The sequence below is a fragment of the Uranotaenia lowii genome, chromosome 3 (genome assembly GCF_029784155.1).
Source record: "Uranotaenia lowii strain MFRU-FL chromosome 3, ASM2978415v1, whole genome shotgun sequence".
Taxonomy (NCBI): Eukaryota; Metazoa; Arthropoda; class Insecta; order Diptera; family Culicidae; genus Uranotaenia; species Uranotaenia lowii.
Window position 1 is genome coordinate 93,255,891 of NC_073693.1, and position 20,068 is coordinate 93,275,958.

The following is a 20,068-nucleotide window of genomic DNA, read 5'->3' on the forward strand; positions in this document are numbered from 1 at the left end:
GTTTCGATCTTCCCTGGCTAGGTTTGCCGGCGCCCGGCCATGTGACAAACGCTCTCCCTTTTCCCCTTCTCAGTTGGTTGGGGTAGTCCTCGGGAGAAAGATTTTCCGGGTAGATGTCCCTTCCTGGACCCTGTTCTATCCTGTCCTGTCTTCCTTACCGGCTTCGGCTCCATCCATAACAAACATCCTTATCTGTATGGTTTGGCTCGTGTGTTGGGGAGCCGATATGTAGCTTTTCGTTTCGTGGCGTTATGTCTGTGCCAAGCTTTATTTAAGTGTGTGCAGTTAACTGATTCGGAGCTCAGCTACTGTGTTGCAGTTGATGTAATGTGCCAGTGCATCTCGGAGTGCAGTGCGGTTCGGTACTTACATCGTCGTGGCTCCAGAGAGCGACCGGTCGCAAATCCGGAAGTGGTGTTCTGGAATATAACTCCGGCCGGGCACAGAAGTGAGTGTTGGGCTCTTGGTGTTGTTGTCTGTGGAAATATTTGATGTTCTCGCAATTTTTCTGGTAGCCTCCGGCTCCTCTTTAGGGCTGTTTGGGCTTTCCCCGGAATATTGCCAAAGCCCTAGTGTGAAACAACAAATAATTGTCCAAAGTTTGGCCACGTCCTTTCTGTGAAACTCTGACTTTGAAGCCCTTTGAACATTTTTCTCCCTTCCAAGTGATATTGTTAGTTGCTGTTGCTGTTGTTGTTGTTGTCCTCCATCCATTCGGGTTTACCCAAAAGTGTGTGTCCTTTTGCTGGAACGTTTCGGTCAGCAGTTTCGTGGGTACGTGGAATGGTTGGCTTAAAATGATTCGATTCAGCTGTTTGGTGAGAGGGAGAGCGATAAACGTTTGTTTCAACCGACCGAGGACATGACGTCGTCGTTGGGTCGGTCGGGAGCGAGAAGCTAAGTACCACGTGTCGCGCGGAAATTGCAGTGAGTGGGTGGCGTAGGGCGAAGGGCGAACTTTCTGGGTGGATGTTGCATTGTAATTTTCTAGGTCGATTCCTGGTGCAGGAAAAAAAAACGAACGAAACGAATTCCATTGGTCGAGTAACTTGATTACGGAATAAGAAGTTTCGCCTGAAGGAAATCGTTTCCTCCGGAAACGAAATTTAATTAGTCTAATTTGGTGATATTTTTTTTCTAAACCATAAGGTACTGCCGATTTCAAATTTCAACGGTTTGATAAACCCTCAAACCATAAAAATTTCAAGAAGGTTGATGCTACAAACGATATTTTTTTTAATGGAAACCTTTAATTCTTTAAGAATTATATGTACTATAAGAAAAATCGAGGATGATTGAAAGTTAATCATAAATTGTTATTCCACCTGTCGAAAATGTTTGTAGTGTTAAACTTTTTCGCTTAAATTTTTGATTGCGAATCGAAGTGAAAGTAAATCAATCAATCGCATCTGACGAACATTTTAACTGTTCACTCTTTCGAAAGCCGGATACATTTTATTCGCTCGAAAAGTGAAAAAAAAGTACGGGAATGAATAAATGATTCCGTGCCATGCTGTAATAACATAACGAGAATAAGCCGAATCGAGAGTTTCTTGGTGCCTTTTCTGCCATGGCTTCGAGCTGCTTGCTGCTGCTTCTGCTTCTGTTCTGGTTTGTTCTACTAGGGAATATACCAGGTGAAGAGTTGGTTTTGCAGGTGCTTCGAGTGAAATCTGAGCTGTTGAAATGAAATTGCGAATTACTTGGAACATGACGAAAATACGCCTGAGATGACGGTGGCTTTGATCATTGGATTTCCATATGCAGTTTTCCGATGAAAATTTGCAAATTGTCTTTTGATACACAGGTGATAAAATTAAAAAAAGATTCCAACAACAACAAGATTCCAAAAAATTTCTTCATGTTTGATAGGAAAGATTTTAATTCAACGACTAATACTCGACCTCAGCGAATGTGTTGATTACTCATAACTATCTACGGTATCTTTTCTAGAACGATTTGAAAGAAAAATAAACTAAACATCTTTGAAAATTTGCCACATTATAAACGAGATTTTCTCCTATCTACTATCGCACTATTCACGAAGATATCGGTCGGGGGGTCAAGAACAATTCCAAAGCGAGATTTTTTTTACAATTTTCACTATGTTTTCATTTGCAGTATTTGCTTGAGAAAATACTGATTATTACGAAAAAAAGTTTTGATGTCTTTTCTTCAAAAACGTGAGGTACCTTTTATAAATTGATTTTCCGTGATTTGACCAAAAAATTCTGTGACAGTTTTCTGCGATGGAAATACCATTAATTGAATTGAAACGCTATAAAAATTGGGATTTTTCACAATTTATATGGGAAAAATCCATTAACATCACAAATCTTTCCATATTTTTCCAAGACAAAATAAAAAAATAAAAACAATAATTTTACAGAATTTTTATTTTGATTATACGTGGAAAATCTTTGAAATCTGTGAGTGTTTCCAAAATTTTGTGTTCTGTGATACAGATTCTGTTATAAAAATTTGATTAAAATTCAGTGATTTCGGAAACCTTGCTTGTAATATTCCTTTATATTCCTATCACATTATGAGTTTGGAATTAAAAACGCACTTTATCTTCTCGAGACCAGAACTTTTTCTAAGAATCGGACAGTACGCTCAATTCAGACCGAACACACAAAAAGAATTGATAAGAATCAAACACACAGTGTTAAATATTTGAATTCTTAAAACTGATTTGCCAGTAAGAAGAGCCTCGTCACATTTATGGAACCTATAGAATCGAGTAAGAAAGTCAATTGTATAATTTTCAAGGGAGATACAATAGAATGGTGGTTAACAGTTTAATTTTTTAGTTTTCTACGATGTTGCCAGTTGTTTTTGCAGTAAATTCTAGATAATTTTATTGATAATTTTGAACATTCTTGTCAAAATTTTTGGATTAAAATCTTTCATCAAAATGTTTCGAGTTACCGTAGTTTTACGATTTTATCACTGTTCGATTTCGGTATCGAAAAATCAGAATGAAGCCAGGAAACAGAGATCTATGTAAGTTATTATTGAGATGTACTAAATAAATATTGACCTGTTCAACTATTCGGCAAAACAAATATTCGGCTTGGGTTTTTAATAAAAAATCAAAAGCAGTTATTTCAATTTTCTTCTATTTCTTCGTTATTTTCAACCCATGATGATATAACCAAATGATGTATTAGAAGATCTTTTTCAAGATGGGGTCTTTTTGATTTTCAAAATGTCACCAATAACGGAAATAACATCAGATGACTTGTCGCTTCTAGGGCGTTTATTGTCAAAAAGATTTTCTTCCTGTAAAATCTGGGACAAAAAATGCCAAACAGAAGTCCAGCAATTTCAACATACTTAGTTTATAACAAATTAGATAAAGAACAAATTTGAGCAAGATATCTTCAAAATAGTTGTTAAAAAGAGTGATGATCTTCAACATTTAGCATACCATACTTTCTACATACCATGTCCACACGATCAGGTATTTCAAGACGATTTTTTGATAAATTTGTAGAAAAGGCAAATCTGAACAAATTTTAGGCATTATTCTAAAACATACAAACGGAAAGAAAAAAAACTTGCCTTTTTTTCTTTATTTTAAGAGACTTTCAGCTTTTGGACAGGAATGAAAATTACTTGAAATTCAAAGTTTTCATTGAATCACAGTAGCAGTTCCAAAATCGTATATAAGAACTAATAAAAAATTGAAGATCTCATTGATTTTTTTTAAAATAGTTTTTGAACACGAAATCTAGAAATTTACAAAGTGAAGTTAGAGTTTTTTATTTGATTTAATCAATAATCTGAAAAGTTTTTGAGATAGCGTTGAATTAATAATAGAATATCGCGATGGAGGAATATTTGGAATAAATTGCATGCAAGCTTGTATGCACCAAAATTGCATACTATATAATTGCACAAAACCTTTGAATGAAGTAATTTTTTAAAATCAAGAATACGAGAGGTGAAATTACTCCCATCTTCCGATATTTGTTTTTTGTTCTTGTAATCTTTCGAATATTTGAGTTATTTTTGTGAAATTTACATAAAATACTTCAAACATTATTTATTCTCCCCTTCGGGTTTTTTTGAAAATGTCGAAGAAGGGGGAGGGGGGGGGTGAGTTTACAAAAGAAAGAATTGGTTCCAGCCTAACTTCATTAACTAGAATGTTTGGGCAACATACTGCGTCTTCTGTATTGCACACTATGAACTACCGCTTTTTATAATCAAGAATATAGGTTGACGTTCTTCATTTTCTGGAGCTTGATCTTCTAAATAACTCAAAATTTTCTATTTTGTCGAAGTTATGACAAGTTCAACAGATGGTCTACCTTCTATAAGAAAACAACATTATAAACTTTTTATTACTCCATCACAATTTTCGCTTAATGGCTAGATTCCAGATCCATCCAAAACCGAGTATTAACTTTGAGAAACCTTTGAAAGTGCCATGGAAGGAAATTGGTCATACTTGTAGGCAACTTTTTTGTATATTTATCCGTTAATTGTGCCAATCGTTATGTATCACGTATCGTTTTGCATGTTCCACAGAACGGCAGCCAAATTTCGTAGTAGATACGTATATTTTTTCCAAAAACCACCATGTTTTGTTGATTTTATCGGTGGACAGTTTATTAATGATTAAGACCTGTTGGTTTCTCGTTTTTTTTTTCGTTTTTTGGGCTAAAATCAGAGAAAACTTTCCTTCTCTACCACTTCTCCAATTAGAAGGTTCGGATGGCGCTTTGTTAAAACTTCCCATACCTTCATCGAATTTATTATTTTTACCTTTATTCAAATTTAAGCTTACTGTTAGATCCTCTTGGACCTCTAGAACCATTTACCACATGAATTTTGGTCGCATAGTTTATTTCCAGCTGTTTTTTTGTCTTTCAATGGGACTATCCTAAATTTTTCACGATCCCGCGCAAAAAATTTGGTCAATTAATTTATTCATTAAACGCTAAATCAAAAACAACTCGACAAATCGCATCAAAATTTAGCACATTTAACACTAAACGTACCGGAGGCGGTCAAATGACGGGTTTTGAACTTTGAATGATGATTACACCCTATATAATTTTTTTTTTCGCAAATTTAACGACAGGACTATTTTTATTTTCAAAATGCAAGTATTTTTGCGTTTTTAAATTTTTTCTAAGTGCTGTGGTTTTCGAATAACGCATGTGGTATACCTATTCATACCGTGAGCGATCAAATGACGGTTTACACTGTTTTCGCTAAAACTTTCTTGTTTCTCAACCGATTTCTTTAAAATTTATAGTTTTGAAAAGCCTATAATGTGACTCAAATATGTTTTTCAGACATTTTTCAGCTACAATCAATTATTTTAAAGTTATGTTAAGTCCAAGAAATTTTTTATGAAAAAACATGCTTCAGGAAAATCGCTATAAATCTGTTCATCAGCGCTCGAAAAAAATTTCACTTAGTGCATGAAAAAGCTGAAGTTAGAAGCTATATGTTGCACATACGGAAATTATTATCAAATTTTTTTTAAGATCATGGCCACAAAAAATGTAAAAAAGTTGTGTAAAACTCGTACTTTCCAATCAATCAACCGCCAAAGCTGTTCCTGTTACAGTAGAAAAATTTCAAAAAACGAATTGGAAAGTTTACGTAGTTTGTCACATTTTGGCATCTTTAGATTTTTTAAAATACGAAATACACAATTTATGACGAATTTTCAAAGGTAGCTGTTTTTCAAACATTTCATCAATTCGGATTTTTGATACAGTTCCTACACCTAAATTCAGCTTTGCACTGGATTTTGAGTATGTTATCGTAAAGTTTAGGCAAAAAAATTATATGCAAAAGAAAGAAAATTTCATACCGGTTCTAGTGATGAAACTGCATTGGCAGTGCAATGCTTGACAAAAATATGATATATGATATATTATATTATAATATAAGTAATAATTTTGTTCTGGAAAATCAACATCATCAGGCATTTTATGGAATCTTAAATTATTTAAAACCTTGAGCATGAAAAAAAATTTCAAAAAATATAATTTTAATAATCAGTTCGAACCAGGCCCGTGGTGGGGGTTTCGGAATTCAAATTTAGCTAAAAATAATAATAATACCAAAAATACACAATCAACAAGAAAATGAATTCATAACCATTTTCTTACTCATGATTATCACACAACTTCAAATCAAATTGTTAAATTGTTAGGAAAATGACAGTAATTGTTATTTACTATTCATCTTAATTGACATTTCTTTTCTTCATTTTCAACTGAAGGGTTGATTGAAAAATTCCGCTGTAGGGGTTTCAATTTGAAAATATAAATTAATCACGATTTGAAATATGCATTTCTGATTTGGAAAAAAATCAAGTTTATGTTTTTAGAATGAATAAATTCAAAATTGAAAAACATAAACAAACTTATCGAGAATATTTCTTAAAATTTAAATAGCTTGTCTTTAAAATTCGATATATTTAAGTCAAAATTTAAAAAAAACTGTACTATAAAATTTGGTTACATAATTTGAAAATTAAAAAAAAAATGAGGTTGAAAATGATGGGGTTTTTACATTAAAGAAGGATTTTTTTTTCAATAAACACGACTTACCATTAAAAAAAGGTATTTAAAGAATTAATTTGATAACTCAAGGGAACAGCATTTTAGTGCTTATGTTTTAAAAATTGATTTGGTAGATTTCAGCATCCTGAACTCGAAACTTCTGTCAAATTTGAACTATAGCATTTAGTTCTGATTATATGAACTTTAAAAATGTGTCAGTTTTGAATGAAATCAATCATTGATAACTGTTTAACTATTAAACCTACATTTAAGAAGAAATCTGATTCTGATTTTGTTTATTATATTTCACTCAAATAAGAAATAATATTTTGATGATGAAGATAATGCATGTTCTAAAAAAGTAATATTCATTAGTTTTTAAAACTTGGAAAAGATATCATTACAAGTATTTTTGACATTATTGTCAGAACCAAATTCCATTTGGTTTAAAACTTCTTTTCAAATTCTTTAAATGAGAAAAAGTTAACAAATAGAAAACTTCTATAACTTTTATCGCAGAACTCAAAGTGACTGAAAGTCTTGATGAAAGTTGATTATTGATTAAATCTTTTATTTCCAAATGTTATGTTTTTGTTTTCAAGTTTTGCTTTCTTAAATAATTTCAACCTATTTTGAAAAGTTATTTCAATAACAAAATATGATAGAAAAATTGCATATTTAGGTCCAGGACACTCAAATTAGTCAAAATTACGTTTTAAATACATTGCACCTCGGAAAAAAGTAAATTTTTTGGCCTTGTGTAATTTATCAAAACCTGCTGAAATGTGATGCTGAGAAAAACAAAAACAATATATAATTGAGACTGAAATTGGTTTCTTGAACAAAATTTCATATCAGCATAAAATTTTTAAAGACATAAATGATTCTATTTCAATCAAATTTCTAGTAATTAGGTAAAGGGTATTAGATTTTAGATTTTTTTGCTAATTCTGTGAGAGTAAAACGCTTGTTACATGGTGTGGTGAATATATGATGATGGTTACAAATGAGCAAGCGTAATGCTGTCAGATGAATCAATTCTACAGGTTTTGTACTTAAAACAAGTTGAGTGTGTGGATTAAAAAAACGGTCATTCATTTGACGAATTTGGTGTAACTAAGTTGTGTCTCATGTTTGTTGATAAAATTGTGTGAAAACGCGAAAATTCGACATCAAGTACGACACATGGTTTCCAACTTGTCGATATATGCATAAGATTAGTGTTCGATTAATTAATTTTGAAGTTAAAATGGTTCGTTTCAAACTCCGTTCTTGTGAAGTTACAGATCTACACTAAAGACGAGGTAGGGTTTTTGTAATTCAAGTTTATAGTTTCAATACAAAAGGTTTATCAAAATTTACAATCAAAAATCGTATCAATTTATGAACGTCATATAGTGTCGTTTAATTAAATGTTTAGTCTTGAGATTTAAGAGTATATTCCGCCGGAGGCGAGCCAAATTTCTGACTTGCTTGTTTGTCAACACTTATTTTTAAACACCTTTTAATGTGTATTTTTTCGATATTACGGTGAAAATTTACCTTGGAAAAAATCTCCATGGGGGGAGGGGGGGTAAAACCCCTACAACCCCCCCCCGTTCGCACGGCCTTGGTTCGAATCATTCCTTGGAAACCACCAATTAATGATTTGATGTTTCTTTTTGGGAATCATTTTTGGGATTTTCTCTATTACAAGCGTTTTAATTTGTTGCGCATTTAGTAGGTACTTTCAGGAATATTTAATCTTTCTGCGCCGTTCGGATCAATATGACCCAAGCGAATATAACTACATCGAAAAGTTCTAAGTTTCCATTCCAGTATCAAAAAGTTCTTAGTTTCATTTCAGTGTACTGAGAAACATAGATTTTTGGGAAACCAAGTATGTTTCATGAAAACAATCAGCAAATATGGAGATTGCATTAAACTGAAAGACAGGCCAGCAGTATTGGATAAAACGTTTAAGCAGCATTGAACATAGTTAACAAAGGAAGAAAACCTAATTAGTTTTTAGAACAATGTAAGCTTAAATTGGAAAAATTTAACTTTAATCCACTAGAAATCTTTTTTTTTTTCGACGAAAAATTCTTTTGTTGAACTTTTTTTTCAACGAAAAACCATATTGATCATTTTTAGGCAAGTTTTTAATTTCATCTTTTAAACTAACTTCGTTTAATTTTTTTCAACATATCAATCCATTATCTTTGTAACCTTTAAGGCTACATATTTATAAGTGTTTTGAAAAATGAGTGACAGTGAAGCAAAACTCATGGGGAGATGAGGACTCCTACAAAAGAGGGTTTTTTTTATCAAAATTCTCGGGACGTCGGTCAAAGCTCTCTTTGAATGCTCACAAATGCCGCCGACCGTGGCCTAGAGGATAGCGTTCAAGTCTAAGCCAGAGGTTATGAGATCGAATCTCGGTCACGGCATACATAGGACTCTTTCTGTGGGTTGGTGGTGTTAACATTAGTAAGATGCTAGCCATTATATCCTTGAAAGATGTACGCTTTAGTCTTAAGTAGAATTTAGATCTCTTCAAAGAAACATGAAATTTCACTGAGATCCTATATGTGTGTGTTCGTTAAAAAAAAAAAAATTATGCATCTGTGGATTAATCAGTTCTTCACAATTCCAAATGTTGTTGAATCAGCCTAATTCAATAAAACTTTCAAAAGTTATAAGCATTTTTAAATTGTGACCCAAAGATGGGTCTTGACTCAAACATTCAGTCAGCGAAACTTTTTTTGTAGAGAAATGAATCCAACTTAGATGAAATTTCAGGGACTAGATAAGGGAAAATTGATGTTGAAAACATGCGAAAAAAAATTCGCCTTGTCTCCCGGTGAGACTTGAACCCACATCTTGCGCCTCTCCGGGGCCCATGTATTAACATTCTACTACAGGAGACCAACCTGGCGTATGAATATTATACTGGTTGAGTGTCGATGTCTATCGGAATGAAGGGAATAGTTCTCCCATGTGATCATAATCATTTTTCTTGGTCTATTTCTATAAGCATTTTTAAAAGAAATTGTTTTTTTGAGACTTTTTTTAAATTCGTTTAAAATGTTGCAAAACTAGAATAAATCACTAAATGATCAAAATTGGACAACATTTGTGGCTAGAGCAACAAAAATAAACAACGGATCAAATAGAAACGAAAAAAATTTAAAAAGTCTGATGAATGCTTTCTGCTGATATAGGGTTGAGTGCTCTTACTTTCGACCTAGAGCCTACTTTAGTCCTAAATTGCCGAAAATTGTAAATTATTAATTTTGCTAGCAAAGGATAAAGATACTTTTATGCACACAATGAACTCTCAATTTTCCTGAATCCTACCATACTGCTTATTGCCATAAAAAGTCTTTCTGATGAAAATTTTCAACGTTTTTAAAAATGTACTTCCTCATAAGTGGTAAATCAGACAGCTTAATTAGTGAGGCGCGTTTTCAGAAGTTACAGTGAATATGGAAAAACCTCGTTTTTTACTGTCCAAACCAAAGTTTAACAGAAAAATACTTTCACTGTGAAGAATAGGAACCATACTACTTATTTTTCCTAAAATAAAGGAAAATATATGGAAAACCAGGAAAATTTGTAAAGATTCCAAAAATAGGAGACTTTCGATTTTGATGTTCGATTTTTAGACCTGACATCACCGAAACTTTCTGTGAATACCAACAAATCAACAAGGGTGCGAATTTTTAATTGAAGCGTAATTCAGAACCGATATTGAACATATCTAACATTTCTTGCAAGCTTTACGCAAAAAAAACCACAAGTTCCAGCTATTGTTATGCTGATAGAACTGGAGGGGAGTGAAAGTGTTTGACATATTCATAACAGAATTTTGAGTATTTTTCAGTCGTTAAAAAGCTGTAATACTTTTTTATGAAAATGTTTGGTTTAAGATCAAATTCTTAATGAGTTCGTTTATAAAATTTTGTAAAAAAAAAAATTATAGGACATTTAGTTCTAGGTCCAATGAAAGGAACCAGTTCAGTACCAAAATAGGAACAGTTGGTTCAAAATTAGAAACTTTGGCCATCCATATCTTTCCAAATCTTTCAATAACGGAGAAATCTATTTTGAAAATTATTAATGCAAATTGCAGATAAGATCTTGAACTATGAATGAATTTCCTTAAAGATATAAATCTCCCATCCGTTTATGAGAAAAACATGATAATTTAATACCATCACTTAAAGGGTCTAAAGTAGGGCAACTAACCCTACTTTTATTTTGAACAAGAACTGGAAACTAAATCAGAAAAGGGTTTAGCCAAGCAATTGAATCGTCCTACTGTTAACAGTTTGCTAGACAGAAAGTTGAGAGTCGAGATTTTGTAGTTCCGTGTCCGTAATAACATTTATAATACAAAAATTACCCCCCCTACGGGCAGCTCACAAAATGAACGTGCCGATTACTGATAGAAAATTGGGTTTCGTGTTTACTGAAGTTATAAATGAAACCTTTAATTTATAATCATGCACAAGTATGTACAGTGAGTTCGTTGGGTTGTTAATTGCACTTCGCGGCTCCACGTTACGTTAGGGTTTTAATAATTGATGCCGACAAGTTCACCACACCTACTCAATCATTTGGTTAACAATTCTCGTGCACACAGCCGAGTAGGTACTGACAACTACAAATTAACAATTGGCGTGCCTTCCTAGGAAACGGTCCCCGGATAATTTGTTCAGTGGCTTCTCTTGAAACTATGTATTAAATTATTTTAAGGATTTACGAGCCTTAATTACATTTGGTAATAGAGAGGTTTTTGTGTTTGGTTTTAAATGTATTACTATTGATACGATTTTTCATATTTAATCTTGTTACTGATAATTTGTTTTGAAATCGTGCGGGTGGCTCCATAGAGTGATTTTTTTACAATTACTAAGATTGCATAAGTATCAGAATCATCCCATTTTAAAATATTTCTAATTACTTAGTTTTTTTTTGCTGAGTTTCTATAATAACATAAGAGTTTTCTGTTCCTGAAAAATATTTGTTTAAATTTTGTTTTTTTTTGTTGAAAATATTTTGCGATACTTAAGCCTGGCAATTCTCAAACCTTCAAAACAGATGGAAAACTGTACCTTTATCACTCAAATAGCATTCGTGGCGGTTTGAGATAAAACGAAATAAGAGCAATTTGACGAAGAGGCTATCCAAAACGGAAATGGAACTACTCAGCTGGTATTTTTTTTTTTTTGCTCAGTTCAGAATTCTCTTTCACACTCCTTCAGTTACAAGATAGCTATTGCACGGCACAAAATAGCTTCAGTTTTTTTGTGCGTTTACCCAAACAGGATAAACTCGATTGTGAATTCATTCAACATCTTCTGGCCGTGAGTTTCTAAACTAAGTTAGTCAAAATTCCAATACTAAAGGAGCCTTTCAATCAGCCTAGCTTAGCGTTAATTAGATTTGCAACTTGTATATGGGTCTAATAGTAAAACCTAGAGTATCTTTTTTACAGTTTTGTGAACAATTTAAAGGTCTCAAAGGTTGGATTCATTTTTCTTAACGCCCGTGTATAAATCTGTAAACGGTAAAACTGTAAACGGTAAAACTGTAAACGGTAAAACTGTAAACGGAAAATGATCACTCTCTGGAGCCACCAGCTGATCTATTGTGGAGATATTGACAAACTAAAAACGATGTTATTTCCGCAAATGGGGTTTTCGTGCCGATATCTGAAAAAAAAAAACGAGCATAGTGTTGCCCTGAAGGTTGCCATTATTTGCAACCTTGGCATTGTTGTATAACACAGTTGAGCAAAAACAAATGCGGGTTCTGTACAATCATTGGTAAAGTTGCCAAACCGGAAATGATACAATTCGAATATGAAACTCAAACAGTGGCTTTTGAATATTGGTTTAGCGGAGCGTTAGAAAGTTCTAAAGTCAGGCAAATACATTTCTCGCCCGCCCAGGGGGTTGGTTCCGAAGACACCAAAAGTTTGCCGGAGGCTATCCTTTTTTATTGTCATCCCACAGTACAGAACAGTAGGTCAGTAGGACAACCCCCGGGCGGTGTAAAGTTTTCTGTTTGAGCTGCAATGGTGTGGAATGACATGGTTTGGGAAAAAATATAAGGAGCATACACACACTTTTTTGGTGTAGATTTTACGATGCTACGTGAAGCAACTGTTGTATGAAAGAATTGGATTACAAATTCTCATTGTATTGTTTCAGTTTTTGGCTGTAAAAAACGGAAGTTAGTTATTCATTTTTATGAAGTACTATGGATAAGCATTTTCAATTTTTTGATTAGAAAAATTGTATTACTGTTTACTGTATTACTGTATTGCATTTACTGTAAGTTGACTATTGATCACTTTCTTTGTAACACTAAACGTACCGGAGGAAAACTTCTAATGACTTTAACGCCTATTATAATAGTATTTTCGCAATTTTTTCTACATGACTATTTTTATTTTCAAAATGCACGTATTTTTCATTAAAAAAAGTATATCAAAGTTTGTAGATTTCGGAAAGCGTATGTGGTATACCTATTTATACCGCCTCACAGTGGTTCAAATCCCCAAAAAGCTGGAAAGCAGTTAAATTTTCAAGTCACCGACAACTAATTTTTGTATGTAGGATTCGAATCTCCAATTTTCAAGGAACAATATGATCTAATAAAATATTTTCTAGGATTTTTTACACCTTCCCTGATACTAACTTGAACGACAACTTGAACAGAAGAATAAAGAATAGGATTTTTTATTCTAAACTCTACTAAAACTACTAAAACAACTCTAAAAAGCATCTGTATTTTTGAAAATGTGATAAATTCACTATTTTGCAGTTTGGAGATGAAAAACTTTCTTCATATCATGAGTTAATATAGTTTCACTTAGTTAAGAACCCAATATTTGATGATAAATTTTTTTTTTATTTTTTGGAAGCAAAAATATAGTTTACTCGCCTTGGTAAATTATATACCGTTGGATAGGTTAAAGCCTCAACAAAAATATATCTACAAAATCAGCTGCAAGTTTTTGTTATATTTCGAATACGAGTGCTTTGAGAAGAACGCTGTTTGGTTTAAAAAAGAAAACTTCATAGAATTTATACAGAGTAAACCAGCCATTGTTTGCATCGATATATTATAAATAAATTCACTATAAATTATCAGTTTTAATGTTCATACAACTAACCTAGAGGAATTTCGGAGTCCATACTAAATTTCAACAAAAATATTCATATATAATTGAAAAATATTCAATTTTTCAGTTTAAAACTCAAATCTCGTTTTGGAAATTATAGAGAAAATTCGAACACTAAAACTTTTTTTTTGTCATCCGATTTTTACGCAATTTTTAGTTATTGAAAGCTTTTGACGTGATTCAAATATAGTTCTCAGACAATATTCAGCTACAATTATTTATTTTAATAACTTTAAAATGTTGTTGAATTGTTGAAGGATTTCTTTTGATAAACCTGCTTAGGGAAAAAAAGGCTTTAAGTCAGTTATTAAAAAAATTAGTGCCTGGGAAAGCTGAAGCAGGAAGCTTTATGCTGCACAAAAAAAAATTATGATCATGGCAACAAAAAATGTAAAAAAGTGGCGTAAAAACCGTTCTTTTTATTGAATCAACCGCCAAAGCTGTTCCATTTACAATAGAAAATTGTTTAATTTGAAAACTGGGAAAGTTGGCATAATTTGTGACATTTTGGCATCTTTAACACAGAATTTTTGAAGACTATTCAAAGGTAGCTGCTTTTTGCTTATCAATTTGCATTTTCTGAGACTATTCTAGCAACCAATCAATGGATTTTGATTTGAAAATTTCATGAATGTTTCATGATTTATTTTATGTTTTTCCATTGAAAAAAAAAAATGATACGTAAAAATGGCTTGTTTTGTTATCTGAAGGAAATATGCACTTCACTTGTTTGCAGTTTCATTCGCCCCACAAACATTCAGATTTTTGTTAACCTTTTATAGCATTTTAAGCATGTTTTGTGTTCGTTTAAAGGTATTGATGCAATGTTGCCAAAAGAAAGGTTGGAGTTTTTTCGGTTCAGATTACATTTTTCCCTAATTACTCAACTACCATCTTAATATTGGAATAAAAAAACGGGGGTCGGATGAGCAAACAAAAAATCGGAAGGATACAGATGATCACAGGCATTTCTAATTCAGTTGGAGAGATCTTTGTTTTTTCATTTCGAGCCAAAATGAAGTTGTGTGTTTAAAATGCTAAGCAGATTTTTTTTTTTTTAATTTATTTATTCCATGAAATTTGAAAAAATGGCTGCAGCACTAAAATACTAAAAAAATTAAAACCTTTAACGGGTGAAATATTTTTGTTCTTGAATAATGACGGAAAAGAGAAAAGTTGGATGATGAAGACTGGATGAAATTTTTTTGATTTTTTATCAACATGACTCAGCATCAAAGTCTCCGATAAAAACTTTGAATCATCGACAAAAAAATCTATTATTCGTCCAATAAATTTGTGGCGATTATCTGTTATAGTATTTTCAGAAATTTCATAGAAAAATCATGCCAAACGTCGATAAATCGAGTCATTTTACTTCAAATTGAAAATTTGCAATCCACATTACCTACTAAATTCATACGAATTTCATGAATCAGCTTATGGAAGTCTATCCCATCGGAATCTAAATTAAATTAAGTAAATCCAGAAAATATGTGAAAATTTTATGAGATCAAAACTTTGACAAAGTTTGCTTCTAAAATCTGTGAAATTATGATTTTCTGATCTGATCATGATTCTGTGATTGAGACTACTTTGCTCAACATGCAACAAAGCAGTGATCTTATATGGAACCTAAAACTTTTTTTTTCATTGTTTGGACAAAAAAAAGAAGGATTTTCGAGGTCAGAATTCAAATTGTGGAAAACTTTACGAAAACTTTTCGTTAATGCGCACAGAAAATAAGATTTTAGGTCTATACATTTCAACATCGATTAAACGTTCAACGCAGAGAAGACAGTGATTTCCTTAAAAACATTTTCTCACTTTTAGTTATCCTGTGATTTAGCTCCACAAGAATTTCAAATTGAAGTGGGGACGAATAGTACCATCAGTTCAAATATATTTACGAACCATAGAAAGACCTTTAAAAAATTTAATGAAAATAATGATCCGGTTTGATAGTAAATTATTATCGCCAAAAAGTTCGGATAAGTAGATTGAAAAAATTAAATTATTCAAAAATAATTTAGATTTCGTGATGTACCTGCTGGTGTGTATCGTCCACTTCGTTAGAAAAAACGGTATTAAATTTCTGTTTTCTTTAAACACATGAATTCATTTAGTTTTCCTTTTTCAGTTGTGATTTCGTCCAAAATTTGTCGCTTTAAAATATGTATGACATAAAGCTCTGCTGCTAACTATTAATCAATATTATTTTGAGTGCGGCTCGCCGAAAAAGTTTCAAATTTAAATTGACCCTTTGCTACAAAAAGTTGCTCACCCCTGCTCTAGGTTAGTTTTGAATCAGAAAAAAACAGGATTCGAATTAAAAGCTTGAATTTTTTTCAATAAACCACACTTTTTTCAAGTTAAAGTCGTATGTGGCAGTTAAAACCAAATTACGTCTCAATATTGATTTTTGAGGCCCATCTTCATCATTTCGATGTAGTTTTTCAACAAAGTTCTATTGGAGTTCATGCTGAAGAAAGCGTTTCTAGATTTGCAAAAATTCATCAGCACAAGATTATATCACCGCTGAAAACTCTGCTCATGTCATCTTCCGATTCAATTGCAAATCATACCCATAAAACTGCTACCAATCTGGTCCATCGATCTCCATCGGAAAGTAGGAACAACATTATTCTTATTATCCGTCCAAGAAATGCACTATTTAGTGGCCTTGATGCAATTATAAGTGTTTGGTTTAGTAATCTTAGAATTTCGAGGGCATTTACGCGATACCTATCTAGACTAAAATCACTAAGCACACCTTAATCAATCCCGGATAGTCGGAAAAAGATCTCATTTCCATTTAACAGCAAGGTAGTGCTGCCTAGAGTGTCCATTTGCCGGCCATTTTAGCGTTCTCAGGATTAGGAAAATCTGCCGGCAAATCTTCTTTTCTCGGGAATACTCGGGATCCCGGGAAAAATTGAATATGAAGATTTTAAGACTCTATTGCATACGAAATCTTATCTAAATATTTTTTTTTAATTTTTTTAGGTAGTAGTATTACAAAACTTAAATGTATTATTATTATTCGTAGTCTGAGAACATAACTCCTGTTTAGAGTAAGATATGTCTGTATGGTTTCTAAAAGACATTAAATGAATAAATAAATAAATAATGCCTCAAAAGTTCAATTAGCAATTATAAAGCCCAAGTTCCAAAAACTTAGTACTTAAACCAATAAACTTAACTCATACTGCAAAAAAAAATTAAATAATTGAGAAAGATTTTTCACTTTTGATAGACGTTGATTAGCTAAACTTCAGGTTTAAGGTTGTTCATCAAATCTCGTAAATTTTCAGATAACTATCCTTTCGTTTAAAAATATATCATTTCTTTCTCGATGCTTTAGCTACTTTTGATATTTTGTAAAACGGAAGTACTAAATGATGAATATTGCAAAATGAACGTTCAGATTCTTTTCGTAGCGTCCATTTCTCCTATTGAGATCGTGTAAATTTTTAGAAACTTAGCACTTTTTATTGAATTCGAGAATTCCCGGGATTTTTTATTATTTAATCAGATCTAATGTTTTGAATTCGTCTTGGTACATCTTCGTACCTGAAAACGATCACATTTTCAAAGGTGATCGAAAGTATTAGAGAAACATTAGATATTAAAGGAAGAAAGAACATTAGCCGTAAATATCATAAATTTCTTCGAAAAAGATATAACGGCTCATTCGGTGGTGATAGAGAAACAACAGAGAGATCAATAGTGAGCATAGTACATTTGCGAGATATACATAGAGTATCGATAGAAGATCGACGGAGCTCGACATGTACGCATACTAGAGCCTGTTTCGTTACGTTCACCGTGGTGTAATTGACTAACGCGACGTTGTACTGAAGCTGAAATTTCGGATTCAAGTCCCTGCCGGTGAGCCGTTGTATCTTTTTCGAGAAATTTATGATATTTACGGCTTGTGTTCTTTCTTTCTGTTATATCTCATGTTACTCCAATACTTCCCCTATCACCTTTAAAAATGTGAATATTATTGAAAAAATTGACTGTTTTTGGATTCAAATTCAGCCTATAGGGGAGATAAGAGCATAACAAGCACACGGGCAGCACTTATTTTTTCTACAAAAGTACGCATTTTCTTAAATAAATTTTCATGAGGAATAGTTTCGTACTGCCTATAGTATTAATTTTTCACCAAAAAAGAAATTTTCTTATCATCATTACAGAAATATTTAAACAAAAATATCTAGGCTCTCAAGTGATTAAAATATTATAATTTGCAAGCACCAGGAAATAAGCTTTTATGATCTTTGAATCATCTTCATCTATAATGTGCGCACTGAAACATGATATACACATTGTTCCTCAATTTTCATCATCATTAGTTTTTTGGTTTTTCCTTTAAATCAATTTTAAAACGCTTTTTTACTTTAATTTGTTGACTCGGGGCGAACAGATCACAATTTATCGGGGCACGATGAGCATTTACTGCCATAGCATCTAACAGCGAAATCAACTCGATATAGTCAACTGAATGATAGAGCTTTAGCTTCACCAGTTTACATCTGACGATTTGGCCTATTGGTTAGATGTCGAAGAGGTAATCAGTAGGCTCGAGCTCGATTCAAGTTCAAGGAGATTTTTTTTTATTTACCATTCATGATCGATTGTTTTGATTGTTGCATTTCATGACTAGTAGCATCTTGGCGGGTGATGCAAAGCACCAAAAACAATAAGTATGAGTGTGTGTTAATTGCTTGTATTCTACAAAAAGTCATACATTATTTTAGTATTGCTTTTATTTGATGGATCTACGCCTAACCGTTTAGTGTAAAATGCATTGATCATGAATGGTAAATGAAAAAAAAATCACCTTGTACCGGAATCGAACTCGAATCTACCGATTACCTCTCCGACATCTAACCAATAGGCCAAATCGTCAGACGAAACAAGTCAAGCTGTAGCTCTATTATTCAGTTGACTTCATCGAGTGAAATTCGCTGCAAGATTCCACGGCAGAAAACGCTCATCGTGCCCCGATTAATGTTGCTTATACAGCCCCAGAGGGGGTTCTCATTATGTCCCTCAGTGGCTGATTTTCAGTTTTCGGCAAAAATTTTTAAAATGCATTTTTAACGTTTTTATCTACTTTTGCAAGTATAATTCAGTTAGAAAATAGACTTTTTTAGTGTCTGAACACAAAACAATGATGTGAGTCACATATTATAACTATTTTCTATGGCTAAATAAGCGTCCTCCTTAAGCTGGCCATTATGCCCTTATCTCCCCTAATCTATTTTTCATGATTTCATCGTAATATTATGAAGAAAATAAGCAGTTTGGCAAAGAATTATTTCGCAAATGTCAAATTCCTTAGTGCTAGAGGAAGGCCTCTTTAAAACCCCTTTGAAACATTCCAAATACCAGAAAAACGCCTAAAATGCAGTTATCCATTTAAGTAGTTCGTAGAAGCACTATTATTTACTTTTACACAAGAAATTTTAAGAAATAATTTAGATTTTTGTAGAAAACATTATTGGCATTATTCTTATGTCGCACCCTTTTTTTATATTTTTGATCCTCAACGCCAATTGCTTCGCCCAAAAAAAGTAAACTCATGCTTGATTTATTTATTGAACAATTTAAAACACATTGTAGATTCTTTTTTTATGATTTTCAATAATTCATATTTTAACAATCGAAACACATAGTGTTACTATTCTTGTTTCGCTCACTGTATATTGGTTATTTTTTTTTGAGTTTTTATTCTGCGCTGCTGTTATGCATTCAGATAACAATTCCGTAATATTCATCTTTTTCATATTCACGCACATCCATATTATTTTTTTTCTATCGAATAAAATTCACATGAGTTGGAAGCATTTAACGTAGATTTTAGGGGCCCGGCTAATTTTTTGCACACCACTCTAAATTTGTTCATGCTCAGTTTGTATGACAGCAGTGGAAGACTCTTGCATAAAAGATATTGGTGAAAGCTCTAGAACGACATCAAAAATATGTGTGAAAAGGTTATAAATAACGGTGTTTAACCTTTGTGTGTATATTTTCTTCAAAATATTAATTGTTTCATGCAGATCAAAATAACATGCAGCTTACAACAAAAAAGCGCATGAACGATTTATTGCATAGTGTAAAGTATTAGGGTAAGTGTTCCTAATGTGGCATGTGTACCTAATGTTAACATACTGTTCGATTTTGCCTGTTTTTGGCGTTATTTTTCACTTATCACAATTATCAAAAAAATGATAATGTAAAGGATCATGTGAACTTTCATTTTACAAACAAATTAGCTTTCTAATTCACAACATTTTTCGTAAAATCCGGATTGTTTCCAAGTATGTCCAAATTGAATGAAATTGTT

At 32.5% G+C, this 20,068-nt stretch overlaps 1 protein-coding gene across 1 annotated transcript in view; it reads left to right on the plus strand.

Moving 5' to 3' along the window:
* Positions 1-325: 325 nt before the first annotated feature.
* Positions 326-20,068, plus strand: part of LOC129751900 (uncharacterized) — a 444,615-nt gene continuing 424,872 nt past the window's right edge. The window contains exon 1 of the mRNA XM_055747666.1: positions 326-448. The gene's annotated coding sequence lies outside the window, so the exon portion shown is untranslated. The remainder of the gene's footprint in view (positions 449-20,068) is intronic.